Below are 15,542 nucleotides of genomic sequence, written 5' to 3' on the forward strand. Positions count from 1 at the left end.
CATACCCGGGATTCACTGCATTATCATTAAATGGATTTCCTTCCACGTTTTTCAAACTCACAATTTTTGAATTTATGCTGCACACAAAATTTTGTATCCTGCTCTTCTCAATTACAGTGATAGCATAAACATTTTACTTTTATTATAAAGATTGTGTGAAGTCACTTAATAATATTTTGTCACTTTCAAGGTGCTCTATCCTGATTTAAGTTCTGCACACTTAGTTAATGATTGCATTCCAACTCAGCTAGCTGTAGAACAAAGGAACAAAGGAAAGAGAATATACAAATGAATTATCATTAAAAATGATCCTGAACATTAAAAACCATGTTCCCTGGCAGTCAAGTGCAAGAGAAAGCCAGGGTAAATTTCTATGCCCTCCAGTTTAACTCATTTTTAATCTTAAATATTCAGTTACTTGATAGTTGTAGCACTCTATACTAGGAAACAGCAATAATCAGAGTGGTAAATGACTCCATTGGTGTAGGGGAATGAGGTAAGAGTATTACTGGAAGAAGGGACAGCTTTAATATGTTTTTGAGGGATAAATAGAAATTTCTAGGACAGTAGCAAATAGAAAAGTCAAAGATGTAGAGGTATGAAACAAGGAGGTGAAAAAAAAAAAAAAAAAAAAAAGGGATCCCTGGGTGGCGCAGCGGTTTGGCGCCTGCCTTTGGCCCAGGGCGCGATCCTGGAGACCCGGGATCGAATCCCACATCAGGCTCCCGGTGCATGGAGCCTGCTTCTCCCTCCGCCTGTGTCTCTGCCTCTCTCTCTCTCTCTGTGACTATCATAAATAAATAAAAAATTAAAAAAAAAAAAAAAAGAAACAAGGAGGTGTGTTGAGGAAATTATAAGTATTGTCTGAAACACCAAGAGTGGAGGACAGGTGGCAGAAAGTAGGCCCAGAGAGGTGGGTGCAGTTGAGATCCACGAGCAGCAATGCTCAATAGCTGGTGATCTGGAAGCCAATGGCAGTTAGACACTCTAATTTAGCCGTGCCTATTGGTATCATTCCAGCCTGCAGGTGCTGTCAGATTGCCAAGTTTTAAAAAATATTTTTACATAGATGCTTTTTTTAATCCTGATTTCATCAAACTTTGATTTATTAGGTAATTATTTTCTGCTTAGTTGGCAATAATCGGAATCTTAGTTTGTGTTCTCCCAGAGGCAGACCCTAAGACAAGGCTTTGAGTACAAGTAATTTGTTTGTGAAATGAGCCCTACCTAGGAAGTATGAGTAGGAGAGTGGGGAAGGGAAAAGGGGTAGCAAAGACAGTCAATATAATTATTATTGTGAAAAACCAGAGATTCATTCCACATGGGAATTCCAGGAGTATAAAACATGCCCCCTAGGGGGCAAGGGAGCCATTGTACATACACACCAACTCCTGTTGATCAGTGGTCAAGGATTGCCGGGGGACAGCAGGTAGTTAGTTCCCTGCCTATCTGTCCTGCTATGGATGCAAGCAGAGTGTGCTCTGGAGGCCAGACGAAGGCCTCAGATAAAGAGGTGCAGATGGAATTTAGGCCATTATGCACGAAATAAGACTCAAGGGGGTAGGGGTGGGTGTGGATGCTGACAGTTTCTGCTACTGCTGGACATTTTGTACTCTAGACATAATATAATGAGATATTTCAAAGCTGCTTTGTATCTATAGGCACTTCTTTCTTTTGACAAATTCCATAGAATCATAAAAATTGCAGAGTCCAACAACCATTCTTACACAAACCTTTAAGATTTCATGCTTACAAACTGTTCTTGGAGCCCCATTTGAAACTCCCAATGATGCAGTACTCCCTCCCTTCTTCCCAAGACAGCCCATTGAATCTCCTGACTCTTCTGTGTATTAAAATGCATCTCCTAATAGTCTGCAAAGACCTGTCTCCTATCCATTGGCTCTTGGCTGCATGCTGAAAAAATCTAATTTCTCATTTATGTGGGGCTTCTCAACTCTGGTTGTGTGTCAGAATCACCAAGGGGACCTTTTAAATGTACAGATTTAGGGAGGGAGAGTTCCCTCCAGGGCACCTTGAATAAGAATCTCTTGGGAGTGGGACTGAGGAATACATAGAATGATCTCAGGACATTCATACAGAGCCAGTCTAGCCCCTGTCTATGGGTTAGAGTTTGGGACCATTGCTGTATATATTATCTTTCAGTAAACTGTCACAGCCATCACAGCCATCTCAAGAGTTCCCCTCCCCACAGAAAAGCTTCCCGTTCCCTGCAAACATCCCTAATACGACATGGCTTACAGTCCCTTAAACATCCTCTCCCCTCTTCTGACTATAATTGTATCTATTTTTACATTAAAATATGCTACCAAGAACCAAATATAATTGTGATCTGAGAGTGTAGAACACAGCAAAATTATCCCCTCTTGTCTTCTGAACAGTATAATTTAATTAATACAGCCTCAGGTCACATTAACACTTTTTGAGGCCAATTAAACTATGGATTCATGATGCACTCACCATTGACTGAAGCCTCTAAATCTGCCTTCTTTACCTTGGAAGTTGGAGTTTTAGTTTAATTTGGTTTTGACTCCATTGTTTTCCCTTTTCTTCAGTGTTTTTTTTTTTCTTTTTATATAATAGACATTAAGGGAATGGAGTCAATAAGATTTGGTGATAAAGTATATGTTTAAGTGTAATTAAAATAAAGGGCCAAGGAAGCCTCCAAGAATTCTAGCTTTCGAAGCTACCATTTATTAAGAATTTTGGAGGTGAAGTAGTTAAGCATGGAGTAGAGATGAGAAATTTGGCTTTAGCCATGTTGAGTTTTGGGTGCATCAGGCAGGGATGTCTAATGAATATGAAACTCAGACTGCAGGCTAGACACATGAGTTTGGATCCCATATGTTTCTAGGTGTTAGAGCTGTAAAACTATTTTTCTTAGCATGGGTTATTATTCACAAATTTTATCAATCTGTTTTTGTTACAATACAGTATTGAAAAAATAAAGGACTGCAATATGGTTCTAAAGACCTTCCTTTCACCACCACTGATCACCCAGAACATACCTCTATATTAAACCTAGTTGGACACTGTAAGAAATCTTGTCAAATCTCTAAACGAAGTTCAGATATATTATGTCTTTGTCATTTCCTTGGTGCCCCAGATCAGTAACCAGGTAAAGGGAGTGAGGTCTGACTTCAGGAAGGAGCCATTAGCAAATTGTTTCTGCTTGCAATTCTGGTCACAAAGTTACTTGTTCATTGCGTAAGTAATGCTTTTTGGCTTGATCAAAAGTCTTTGCATAAGAACTGAATTCCAGGCCTGGCTCTCTTTAAATTTTTGTAAATTGTTTAAAAATATTTGACGAACCAAACATAGTTTCAATTAATGAACACTCTTTCTCCAACGAGAAACTTTTAGGAAAAAAAAAAAAAAAAACCAATGGATTAATTTAGAAAGTAAAAGTAAGCCAAAATGATCTTAACAAAGGTGCGAACTGTTTCTCAGCAGTCAGGTCTCAGGTTGTGAAATGGTTAAAACAAAAAGCATTTTGGGGTTTTGTTGGAGAAACGGTCCCTGGGATTAAATTCTCCTTTGACTTGACTTCAAACAAAACAGACAACAGGATGGGGGTTCTTCGTGCTTTCGGTATGTATGTGATCACTTCCTTGTTATGAATTGCTTTTAAATTATTCCCTTTGCTCCTGTTTACCTCATTATTCTTTGAGCATAAATCTTACCCTCAAATAATTTATGCGTAAAGGAATCTGATAGAGGAACAGAACAGGCTCACCAAGTGTCTCCTGCTCATTACAAGTGAATAAATAAATAGGAATACCAAACAATCATTCTCATCAAAAGAACGTGGTTGGTTTTTTTTTTTTTTTCCTAGACATCTCTAATAATTACTGAGGGATTAGGGGAATCTATCCACTGTGAAACTTAGCAGAGGCATATGAAATCAACACAGTCGAATATCTGGGATTCAGCCTTGGTGTCATTATTTTCTGCCATGATAAGCCTCTTCATGATTAATCAGAGATTTTTATGCTGTTGGGAGCCCAATTCCCTGTGGAATAGTGTGGGCTTAGGGGTAAGGTGTGTTTTATTGGGAGAAGGGGTGGTTGAAGTAAAACACTTTTCTTTTAAAATGATACAATTCAGGGAATTGATATAATCTCTTGCCTCAGATTATCTGCTAATGTATACTAACCGTGAGTTAATCGTGAACAAAGGAATAAATCTCTTTGGCCCACATGGGTGTTATGTATACACTTTTGTTCTCATTAGCACACCACACCAACCAATTATTCTTACTTCTTACTTCTTCTCTTTCACCTTCCTCTTCTATCAAATCTAGGAGTCAAACGTCCGGTCCAGTGTCACCCTTTATGACCACATATAAGTTGTTCACTTAAGGTCTCTTAGATTGGAAAAGCTACCCTCCTGACTCTTCTTTGGCATCCAAGAGCTCATACTAATAGTGAGTTTATGGAGGGCAAACGATGCTGAATTTCATCCTAGACTAGAAATAAATGAATCCCATCTGAAGTTTAACCCCACTGTGGTGGATGCTGGGCCCTTCTGCCCAGATTCCCTTGGGCAGAATAAAGGACTTCTCGCTCCAAGTGCTAGGAGTGCTCATCAGCTGTAGGCCCTATTTTGGCCTTTCCTTTACTGATGGAAACTGCTTCACCAAAGGTCACATGTCTCTGCATGGCAGCCCACATTCAATTCAATGACTGACTGATAAAAGGGTACAGCTCCCTGTAGTGACTCAGGACAACTTTAGAGGACCATCCCAGCTCTGGAGCTCCCCGTTGGGTCCCATGGAGCTTGCAGTGAGACTTCATCACAGCTGGCATCTCCTTCTGCCCAGTCCAGATTGTTTCCACTCCCTTCCACAGGTACTTTCCCCAGGAATTTTCCCTGATAAAAGCCCTGCATGCTAATTTCCATCTCAGAATCTGTTCCCGGGAAACCATTCAATTTTGATGCATGTAAATTCAGTGTATCTTATGTTATTTCATTGGTTATACCCCAGATTGTTCTAAAAAGAGTTTAATTTAGATCAAGAAAGAATCTGAGTAGGCAAAATTCAGTGGCTATTGGGGCTACTTTGGGAACTGGGCTTTTGGCTGATATATAAATGGTAGGGCATGCGAATGATTGAGGGTGATGAGTAAGGGTTTTACTGTAGAGGTTCCCAAGCTGTCTTCCTTAATAGAACTCTCCAGGAGTGAGACCTGGGGAACTCATATTTGTTCAAAGATCTCCTGGGATTCTGAAACGCAGTCTTGTTTCACAATCATGGCTTTAGGCCATCCTGGAATCCTGACTTATTACAAAGAACTCAAAGTACCAAGCCCCCAAAGTGGCACTTCCGTTGCCCTGACAGAAATGTGGCAGTTATTAATAAGTTCAAAATGGATCACTTGTGTTTTCTTCTTGGCTCTGGGAAAAATGTATCTCTGGGAAAGTTTCCAGGGTGTCTTTAGGTCTGCTGTCTACCAGATATTTAGGTCTAGCCAACAACTGATACATACTACAGACCTAGGAGCCCAAGTATCCAGCTTGACTCTGCTGTACTTGCAGGAGAACACAATAATTCGGCCCCTAGAGACTGACAAGCTCAAAGCTTTGTGTCCAGGTTTTCCAGCAATTGACTCAGTGAGCTAAAGGACACACATAAGCTCTTGGAAACTTTGTGCCACTTTGGGGAGGTCTTACCAAACTTTGCCAACATGAAGCTGTCCCTGGGAGACCACTGGAGAGAATGCCTGGACACCTTCTTAGGTCTTAAAAGCATACTTCTTCCCCTGTCAAAGACATGTCTTTTTTTGGTGAAGATTAGTCAATTTCTCACTCTGGTACTCTTTTGGGAAAAGCAATGGAGTTTGCAGCTGTCTTTTTAGGGCTCACGCAGGGGTCTTTCTCCATATGACTGTATTCCCATCCTATAATACCACCCCCACTACCGTCACCACTTCACCCACCCTCCCATCTTGATCTGGTGCTCAGTTGCATAAGTTCTTTATCTTGGAAGCTATGAAATTAATCCTTTCCTAAGAAGACTATGAAGACCTTTGGAGAGAAATTCCCAATGGTAGAATTTTGGTCATTTTGGCAGGACACGGGGAGGTGTTTTTGCGCACACGAATTCCATGTTCACCTTCAAGTCATAGAAGAAAAGAGAAGATTGCCTCCTGTGTTTAATTCTGAAGTTGTCCCAAGGAGGGCAAGAGGTTGTGCAAGAGACTGACTTGAGATAGCCAAGAGAATTCATCTGACAAGTCTCTAGTACAGGGGTGCAATTGCGTAAGGGCCAAGCTGCACCATTTTGAAAGCCTTCCCTGCATTTGCATTGATGCCATGCCTTTTATGTGTTTCTCTCAGTCATGGCTTAGGGAGGATACTTAGGCAGGCATATCTGGAAGACCAAATTCTACGGACAGCCAGCTTTGGCAAAGTACCCCCAACAGCCTTATAGAACCTCCCCTAACCCACACGTCAGTCTGGGATGCTTCCACCCAATCTCTCTCTCTCCTTTTCACAAAGTAACCAGATGTGCATGGCAGTCTGACAGATCTTCCAGATCTTCCACCTTTGCCCCATTTTATCTCACAGGCATATTCTATAATAAAATTCTCATACATTTAACTCCTTCTTGCTTTCTACTTCTCTGATACCAAGATCAATGAACTAGGCTTCTATCTTAGCTGCAATATTTGACTATTTACTAATTGACTTTTTCCACCACTACCATCCCCCATATCAAAAAAGGTAGAAAAGCCCCTTTCCATTAGGACAAAGAGTTGTAGATTCAGGGGACCTTAGAGAAAACTAAGAGAAAGGAATCACAACCAAATAATAAAAGTAATAATAACAACAATAATACCTTTAAAGATTAAAAAGAACATTTCTATCATTAATTTAATCTCCCTAACTACTCCATAAGAGAAAAGGTAAGTATAACTACTGTTTATGTTTATTGAGTGCCTACTACATGCCATGCATTTGCTCCAAACTTTCATAAGAGGAATATGAATATCAACCCAGGTGAACAGATGAGGACTCCAAGGCATGGAAAGGCAACGCAATTAATCCATGATACCAGTGTTAGCAGGAGATGAGTCGGTATTCAAACATAGCATTGTAGGACCTCAGAATCTCTGTAGTGCCAAACAAGTGCTCATTTGGTGTGAGTAAAATAAGGATTTCTACTCTAGCCTTTTGACTGTAGGATAGAGAAATGGAGTTGGCTGCCTTTGCTGCTAACAGGCACTAGGGTGATTTCATGGTTGTGTTGATAAGCCAGGACTAATGGCAAAGCCTAGGGGAGAAATAAGGAATATGAAGAACTGCCTTATATACCAGGAAAGTCCAAGACAAAGAAACAACAAAACATTTCCCTGGGAGGCAAAGCAGAGGTGCATCTTCAGTAATAATCACAACATCCTACAGCAGTTCCCTCATCCTATCCCTCCTGGTCTTTTGTCAGCCACTTTCCTCTTATGTTTACTCAGATGCTAATTTGAATTTGATTCAAAAAGTTTGAGGTAGGGGGAATTTGGGAAGAGGTATACAATTTTAATTGTCCCAGGCCCTACTCTACCAGGGGATGGCTCTGGCTTTCCATTGGGCTGCTCATTTAACCCAATGGAAAATTTGGTTCCCTGGAGAAACTGGCTTCCAGAGATTTGGAGAAAGTTTAAATTTCCTTATCCAGTTCAATCCAATTCAAGAAGTGAAGGCACTTTTATAAAAAAAAAAAAAAAAAAAAAAAGTGAAGGCACTTAGGAATGACTTAGGAATGTCTTCTACCTTCTTTATAGAGCCAAAAATTGTTCTGTAACAACAAAATTATGATATAGAAACTCTTAGGAAGGTTCTACTTTTGCTATTACTAGAGAGAGCTTAGAATGAGAAGGAAATTATAGCAATGTCTTTTGCATCCTGGAATCCTTCCAATTCCCAGGATATCATATCAGTCTAGTCTTTGGAACAGGGATAGGAATATGTATCTCCCAAAGTTAAGCAAATTGAACGATGATCCACAATTTTATTTCTCTACTTATATGTATATATATTTGTAAATTATATGAATATACTATTCTCATTTGCTAATATTTCAGGACACAACATATATAACTGCATTAAGGCTTATACTTCATGAGAGTAGATACAAATCTATATTTCAGATAGTCTTTTATCATTTCTCATTTTCTTATTCTAATTGGATCATCATTGTTTATATCTTTTATAAAAGGCCTGGCTCCTTCTTGGACTAGAAGTATAAGCTTGGATATTTTCCTATTTTCTTTTGTACTTCATTGATTCATAATATCTTCGGTGAGATCCATCTTCATGGATCTCTCACTTTTTCTGTGTGTCTTGAGAGCAGAAGCTCTGACAGCTTTCATTCTGGGCTGTCTTTCCAAGGATGTTTGTATGGCAAACAGCCTTGAAACATAAAAATAGTGGCTCCCACTGGAGCAGAGAGCAAGTTTGTTTTCTGTCCAGTATTACAAAGATAATGTCTTTCTCTGGGGCAAGGTTTGGGCAGGTTTTCTAGCAGTCCCATTATAAAATATTTGGGTTTCCTTCACTCAGGTTTTTCAGCTAAGATACAAGCACACTGAATGTGCAATATCTACCCAGGCTGTCTGTGTTGGCCCTTTGGGACTTGAGGGCCAAAGGTAGCCTGAACAAACACGAGGTTCCTGCTGCCTGTCATACCATGAGTAATAAAGTGCTTTATCTCTGACACAGTAGTCTTGCATCTTCCGACAGCATCTATGACATGTGGCAGACAAGTTTGTTGGCTTGCAAGTGGGTTAAAACCTCAGATCCTCCACAATTATTACAATATCTTTATATTACTTCTTTTAAGTAAAGCAGGAATTTTTTTAGTCATTTGTCTATTTTATGAGGGCTAATTTTGTGAAAACTACAATTCCTTGAATAACAGGTTTGAACTATGCAGGTCCCCATATATGCAGATAGTTTGGTAAATGCAGTACAGTTATTGTAAATTGATTTTATTTTCTATTTTATTTTATTTTATTTTTTAAGTATTTTTTTAATTTTTATTTATTTATGATAGTCAGAGAGAGAGAGAGAGAGAGAGAGAGAGAGAGTCAGAGACATAGGCAGAGGGAGAAGCAGGCTCCATGCACCGGGAGCCCAACGTGGGATTCGATCCCGGGTCTCTAGGATCACGCCCTGCACCAAAGGCAGGCGCTAAACCGCTGCGCCACCCAGGGATCCCCTCCATTTGATTTTAATTATATTTTCTTTCTTCTACCTTATTTTATTATGAGGATTCAATATATAAACATATATCATACAAGATAGGTGACAATTCAGTATATAAACATATAACATACAAGGTATGTTATCAGTTAGGCTTCCAGTCAATTGTAGGTTGACTATTGCCAATTAAGTATTTGGGGAGTCAAAAGTGATAACAGATTTTTGACTGCATGGGGTGGGGTTGACCCTCCTAACACCTGTGTTGTTCAAGGGTCAACTATATATATATATAGTTATATATATATATATATATATAGTTATATTATTGTATATATTATTATATATATGTATATAATATTATTGTATATAAGTTTATATATTGTATATATTATTATATATGTATATATGTATATAATATTATTGTATATATATTATATATATAATATACATAATTTTGTCAAACTCACTCAACTACACACACCCTAATTCATCTCGACACACTAACATGAAGATGAGTGCCAGGCCCCCACTATCCATTTGTCCTTGTTCTGACAAGCCCACTTCTTCCTTAGGGTAGCTTGTCTGCCAACAATGTTATGTTGCTTGGACACTCTGACACATAGACTGAGGGAAGTTACAGGTTGACTCATATCTTAAGCATTAATGAAGCTACTATCTTTCCTTTGTAGATAAAATACAAGTATCAAAAGAAATAAAATCTTTTTTTAAAGCTCATGAATCTTTTTTATTCATGAGAGAGAGAGAGAGAGAGAGAGAGAGAGAGAGAGAGGCAGAGACACAGGCAGAGGGAGAAGCAGGCTCCATGCAGGGATCCTGACGTGGGACTCGATCCCGGGTCTCCAGGATCATGCCCTGGGCTGAAGGTGGCACTAAATCCAATCTTTTTATGCTCCCAAAGGATGACCTTGGTACTTCCTTTGGAGACCACTGCCTCTAAATGTGTCTTCCTTAACCTTACATTAGTAAAATTAAGGAATATCTATTGTGCCCATAATATCTATTGAGCACTTTTGGTGGACCAGTCCCTGAGCTAAGCATTTCAAATGAATTGTTTTATCTACTTCATTTTATATCTGAGCCCTATCATATCTGTTTTACATGTGAGTTACCTATGGCTTAGATACAGGAAGTAACTTTTACATAAACTTTTGGGTAAAAGCCTCTGTGGCTACAGCCTGAGCTCCAGTACTGTCTCTCTCTATTACCAAGATTGAAAGCTGAGGTGACAGACTGCCTAGTTCCTACCCAGCACCACTTTATACTATGCTGGTGCCTTCCTTGTTTAGATGGTATAGGATCGGGTCTGTCTTTGTTAAATGACTTGTGATTATGAGTAAAACTTGATTATTTTCCGTTAAATGAATTCAATCTTGTTCTGAAATAATATTAGAAGAAGGCATTTAAGTATTGCTCCTTGTTTGTGTTTTGAACATACAGACTAAAATTTTTACCTTGTGGATTTGGGGGGGAAAGAGATTAGGTGGATTTAAGGTAAAAAAGATTCATTTTGGAAACAAAAGGAGAGAATGGCCTGCAAATGACTCTGTCATACTCAGGGACATATGCAGGATCAAATACACACATGCATGGGAAACGATTAATTCTACTGGTTCCACGGTTAAGATATGATAAATTATCCTCCTCAAACAGAGACTCCAGCAAGTCAGACACATTGGATCTGAGCACTTGAGCATGTCACACTTCATGCCCGCTGGTCTTTAAAAAGATTGATTATCCTTGACATGCTCTGAGAAGACCACCACCATCCTCCACCAGTATTTTCTGTCTTCTGAAAACAGTATTTCAATTTAATGGAAAGTTTCAAAAACCGCCAGGATAACTCCACTTCTGAAGTTTTAGAGGGAAAGTCATTCGAGCTTCCAGAAGTAGTAAGAGTGCTGGCATTTGTGGACATGGGGAAACAGGGAAATAAGGAGGAAGGCTGAAAGGGGGGGAGGAGGAGCTACGTGTTTCCACAGGACTGTAAACAGTGTGGCAGTTTGTTGTACTACCTTACCATAAAACCCTGCTCAGGTGCCCCATTTGTATTCTGTGGAAACCTTTCTGGGAATTACTAAATATGTATCTGTTAGAGGCTGCAAAGGCATGTGGCAGGAAAAGTTTCTGAGGGTGGATAATGGTTGAGGAAAGAGGGTGAGCAAGAGGCAGGACATGGGCTGGGCAGTGGCAGTCCGATTACTTGAGGTGCAAGTTTTTCTTTCCTGTCTTTGGAAAGCTCTGTTATAGTCACTGGCTAAACCTGTCTTTGCCATCCTCTAGATGATTCTGGTTCACAATCATTTTCTGGCTCATGATAGTCTTATAAATGAAAAAGCAGTAGATACTCGTTTGTCTCCTGAGACTGTGTTTCAAAAGGGGATACTGCATATTTCTGGGCCTTTTGTGGAGAAGGAAGCAGAACATGAAAAAAAGATATCAAGATAAATAAACCAATTTACCTGTAATCTAGGGAAGTATGTCAACAGTTTTTCTTAGCAACTGATTAGGAAATTTTGAAATTAGTGAATAGAGTAGCTAGGAATTTTGAAAATTTTTTGTCCTTAGGATAAAGTATTTTTTTATTTTTTAGATCCCTGATTATATATCAAAATGTTCCAGTCTTAAATTAGAGACAGGCATAATGAGATCATAGGACTGGCATCTAGCCCATCCTTCTCATTTTACAGAAGAAGAAATTTACGCTCAGAGACATGAAGGGACTTATCTGAGGTCACATGGCATGCCAGTGTTGAAACTAGGTCTGGAACCCAGGGGCCAGGATGAACCATCAGCCCTTCTTCTAAAATGCAAAATTTCCTGGAAGGATCAGGAATAATTCTCTAATATCTCACTTCACAGATGAGTTTTCCCCTCAGAAGAAGAAGATGGATGGCTGAAAATCTTTGGGTTCTAAAGAGGTGGAGAACATGGACATGGTCAGCAAAAATCCTAAAGACAAACTATTATTTAATATCATTGTCCAGAAGCATTCCACCCACAAAGTTATTTTCTTAAAATCCTGCTGTCATCTGGTCATTCTTCTGTTCCAACATCTTCCATAGGCTCTATCATCATCTATAGAATAAAAACCAAACTTTTAATCTGCACAAAAACAGCTCCAGCTTGGGGCACCTGGGTGGCTCAGTCAGTTAAGTGTTTGGCTCTTGATTTTGGCTCAGGTCATGATCTCAGGGCCATGAGATAGAGCCCTGCATAGGGCTCTGTGCTGAGAGCTAAGAGCTGAGTGCTGGGCATGGAGCGTGCTTAAGATTCTCTCTCCCTCTGCCCTACCCCCATCCCTGTGCATGTGCACATACTTTTTCTCTAAAAACAAAACAAAACAGCTCCAGCTTTCACAGCCATTCCTCTCCTGTAATGACTCCATACCTGAACAGGTACCTACTTGGTGTACCACATTGTGAAGACATGGGAGACACAATAGTAATGGCAAAACAAGATCCTTTTCCTCACAGGGCTTATATTCAATAGGGAAGATAGTGACCAAATAGAGAAATGAATGAACAAAATAATTATGGCTTATGTTGAATTTTGAGGACAGCAAACAGGGGAAGTGGTAAAGCGTAGTTGGTGGTAGTGAGGGAGGGAAGGGATAAGTGATTGCCTAACTCCTTTATCTGGAAATGACATGTGACTTGAGATCTGAAGGTATTGATGAGCCAGCCTTTTGAAGAGCTAAGGAAAGAACTATCTAGAGAGAGGGAATTGTAGTTGCCCCAACTCAATGGCCAGCTAGTACCTGCCTTCATTTCTTCATTAATGCCATTTCTGCTACTGGAAATGCCTTTCTCCCACTGGCCTATCTTGGCTAATCCCATTTGAACCAGTACCAAATAGTGCTTACAAGTGCGGGTTCTGAGTTAGAGGTGGGTTTGGTTCTCTCTTCACCACCTGTAAGCCTCGTGACATTGGGCAAGTCACCTCATCTTTATGAGCCTCATTTTCCTTATCTTTAAAGTGGAGATGGTGATAAAACCTATGTTGAGGGATTAATATGAAGATTAAGTGAAATATTTCATATAAAACACTTAACATAGTAAAACTCAATAATCAAGAAATCAATAAATGTTGGTTATTGTCTACTCTTCAAGACCCAGTTCAAACCATAGCTTCCCTGTAAACTTTGTGGACGACAGCAGCCTAAGTAGTATTTGTTTCATTGGGCTTCTTATGTTTCTGGACCTGAATTCCCTCCGACCCCTGTGGGGGTTTTTGTAGCAACCTTCTCTTTTTATCTATTTTGTGTATCTCTTTTATTCATCTTCCCTAGTAGATTGTGTGCTCCTTCTCTGTGATCATGGTGTATTTTCACATTGTCCTGCTTATAATAAGTTGCACTGCATGATAAATTACTACTGTTCAGAGTGCATATGTATGGATGGCCAAGGAGGAGGAAGAATGGAGAGGCAATGCTTACGTAGTTATGTAAGTTAGGATAAATGGGTTGTAGTTCTACTTTTACCCTCTTGATTATGGTGGCTCACCTCTAAGACAGCCCCCCAATGATGTGCTCCTGCTGTTCATCTCTTGCATAAACTTCCTCACTTCAGTGCAGGTAAGACTTGTGATCTGCTTCTATTCCAAAGAATATGGATAAGCTGATGGGATGTTGCTTTCATGATTAGGTTGTGTAAGAGTGTGACTTCCATCTTCCTAGAAGACTCTCCATTTGATAAAGCAAGTGACCATATTTTGGAGAGGCCTGTGTGCAAGGAACTGAGGGTGGGCCTCTGGCCAATAGTATGCAGAAAACTAAATCCTGCTAACAAGCAAGTAGGAGAACTTGGAAGAGGGTCTTTCCCTAAGTGAACCTTCAGATGAGATGCAGCCCTAGCTGATACCTTGATTTTAGCTTGTGGGAGACTCTAGAACAGAGAACCCAGGTAAGTTGTACTTGTATTTCTGATTCACAGAATCTATGGGGTAATAAATGTGTGTTGTTCTGAGCTCTTGTGGTAATTTTTAATGACATGGTAGTAATTTGTTCTGTAGCAACAGACAACAAATACACTTGATGAGTTCTCTGGGAAAGGTAACTTCACCTCCCCGAACTGTTCCTCATTAGAGATCTTTGTGTCAAGTACTAGAGTGGGCACCTGGTCTACAGTAGCAACCAGGACAGGCAGCATCCTGCCCATGGGGCCGCTCTTCTAGCTGCAGCCCCCATGGGATATTGCTTTCACCCTGCTGGTTGCCCAGGGAGCATAGCAGCTTCAGGCCTTTCCATTAGAAGGTCAACCCAACTACTAGATAGAGACAAAAGGCAGCCATTCTGGAAGCCCTTTAAAAGGAAAATCAAATTAAACAAATGGGAACTTTCAACATAAGCAGATGCATTTAGGCTTTTCTTTGTTTTGTTTTTGTTTTTTTTTTTAAATTACTAAGCTTTTAAAATGATGGCAAATGTGGAGCTCCTTCTAAGAAATAAGTATGTGACATGGAAAGCCATGCTGTAACCGAAGCACATTCTGTTTACTTCCAGTTCAGACCAAAGCCTTCCTACTTTTTCACAGAGAGAAACATGATTACCAGTATCATTCGATGCAAGGAATACTAAGACATTACTGGGTGATAGGGTCAATTCTGGGCTAGAAAAATGTGTCCCTGTAAGAGGCTTTGTTCCTTTCAACTATCTCCACATAGACCCTGAGACACCTGTCAAAAAGGAAGGCCCAACGTCCCAACCTCTGGACTCCTGAGCCACCCCCTCACCACCATCCTTCAAATCTCTTGCCCCAGCCTCCTCCTCTAAGCAACATTCTCTCTACCCCATTTCTGTAGGCACAACTTTTAAACTTACCCACAATTCTGAAGTCTACCTCTTAATTTCTTCATTACTACTCAATGGCCTATGTGAAATCACTCTCTGAAAGGATTCTTAGCCCTTAAAGAAACAAAATGTGGTTTATCTTCTTAAGCCTAAGTGAAGTCCTCAAAAATAAATGCCTGTTGGCCCTCCCTGGATAAAAGCATTCAAGTGCTTTCTCTCTTTGTTAAGATACACATCCACATGTGCTCTTCACCCTTATAAACAATGGGCAGAACGTTGTCTTTAAGAGTAAAACTCATTTACTGGGTTCAGTATATTAGCTCAGCCACTTAGAGCTGTGTGGCCTATGGCAAATTATTTAACCTCTCTGGTCTGTTTTTTAAATGGAGACAATAATACACATACCTCACAGATAGGGTGTGAAGTGCTTAGAATGATGCCTGGTACAGGGCAAGCACTCAGTAACTGTTAGCTGTTGCTATTAAGGTAGCAAAAAGAACAAACAAAACAGTTTTCA

Source organism: Vulpes lagopus, chromosome 2 (assembly GCF_018345385.1).
Source record: "Vulpes lagopus strain Blue_001 chromosome 2, ASM1834538v1, whole genome shotgun sequence".
NCBI lineage: Eukaryota > Metazoa > Chordata > Mammalia > Carnivora > Canidae > Vulpes > Vulpes lagopus.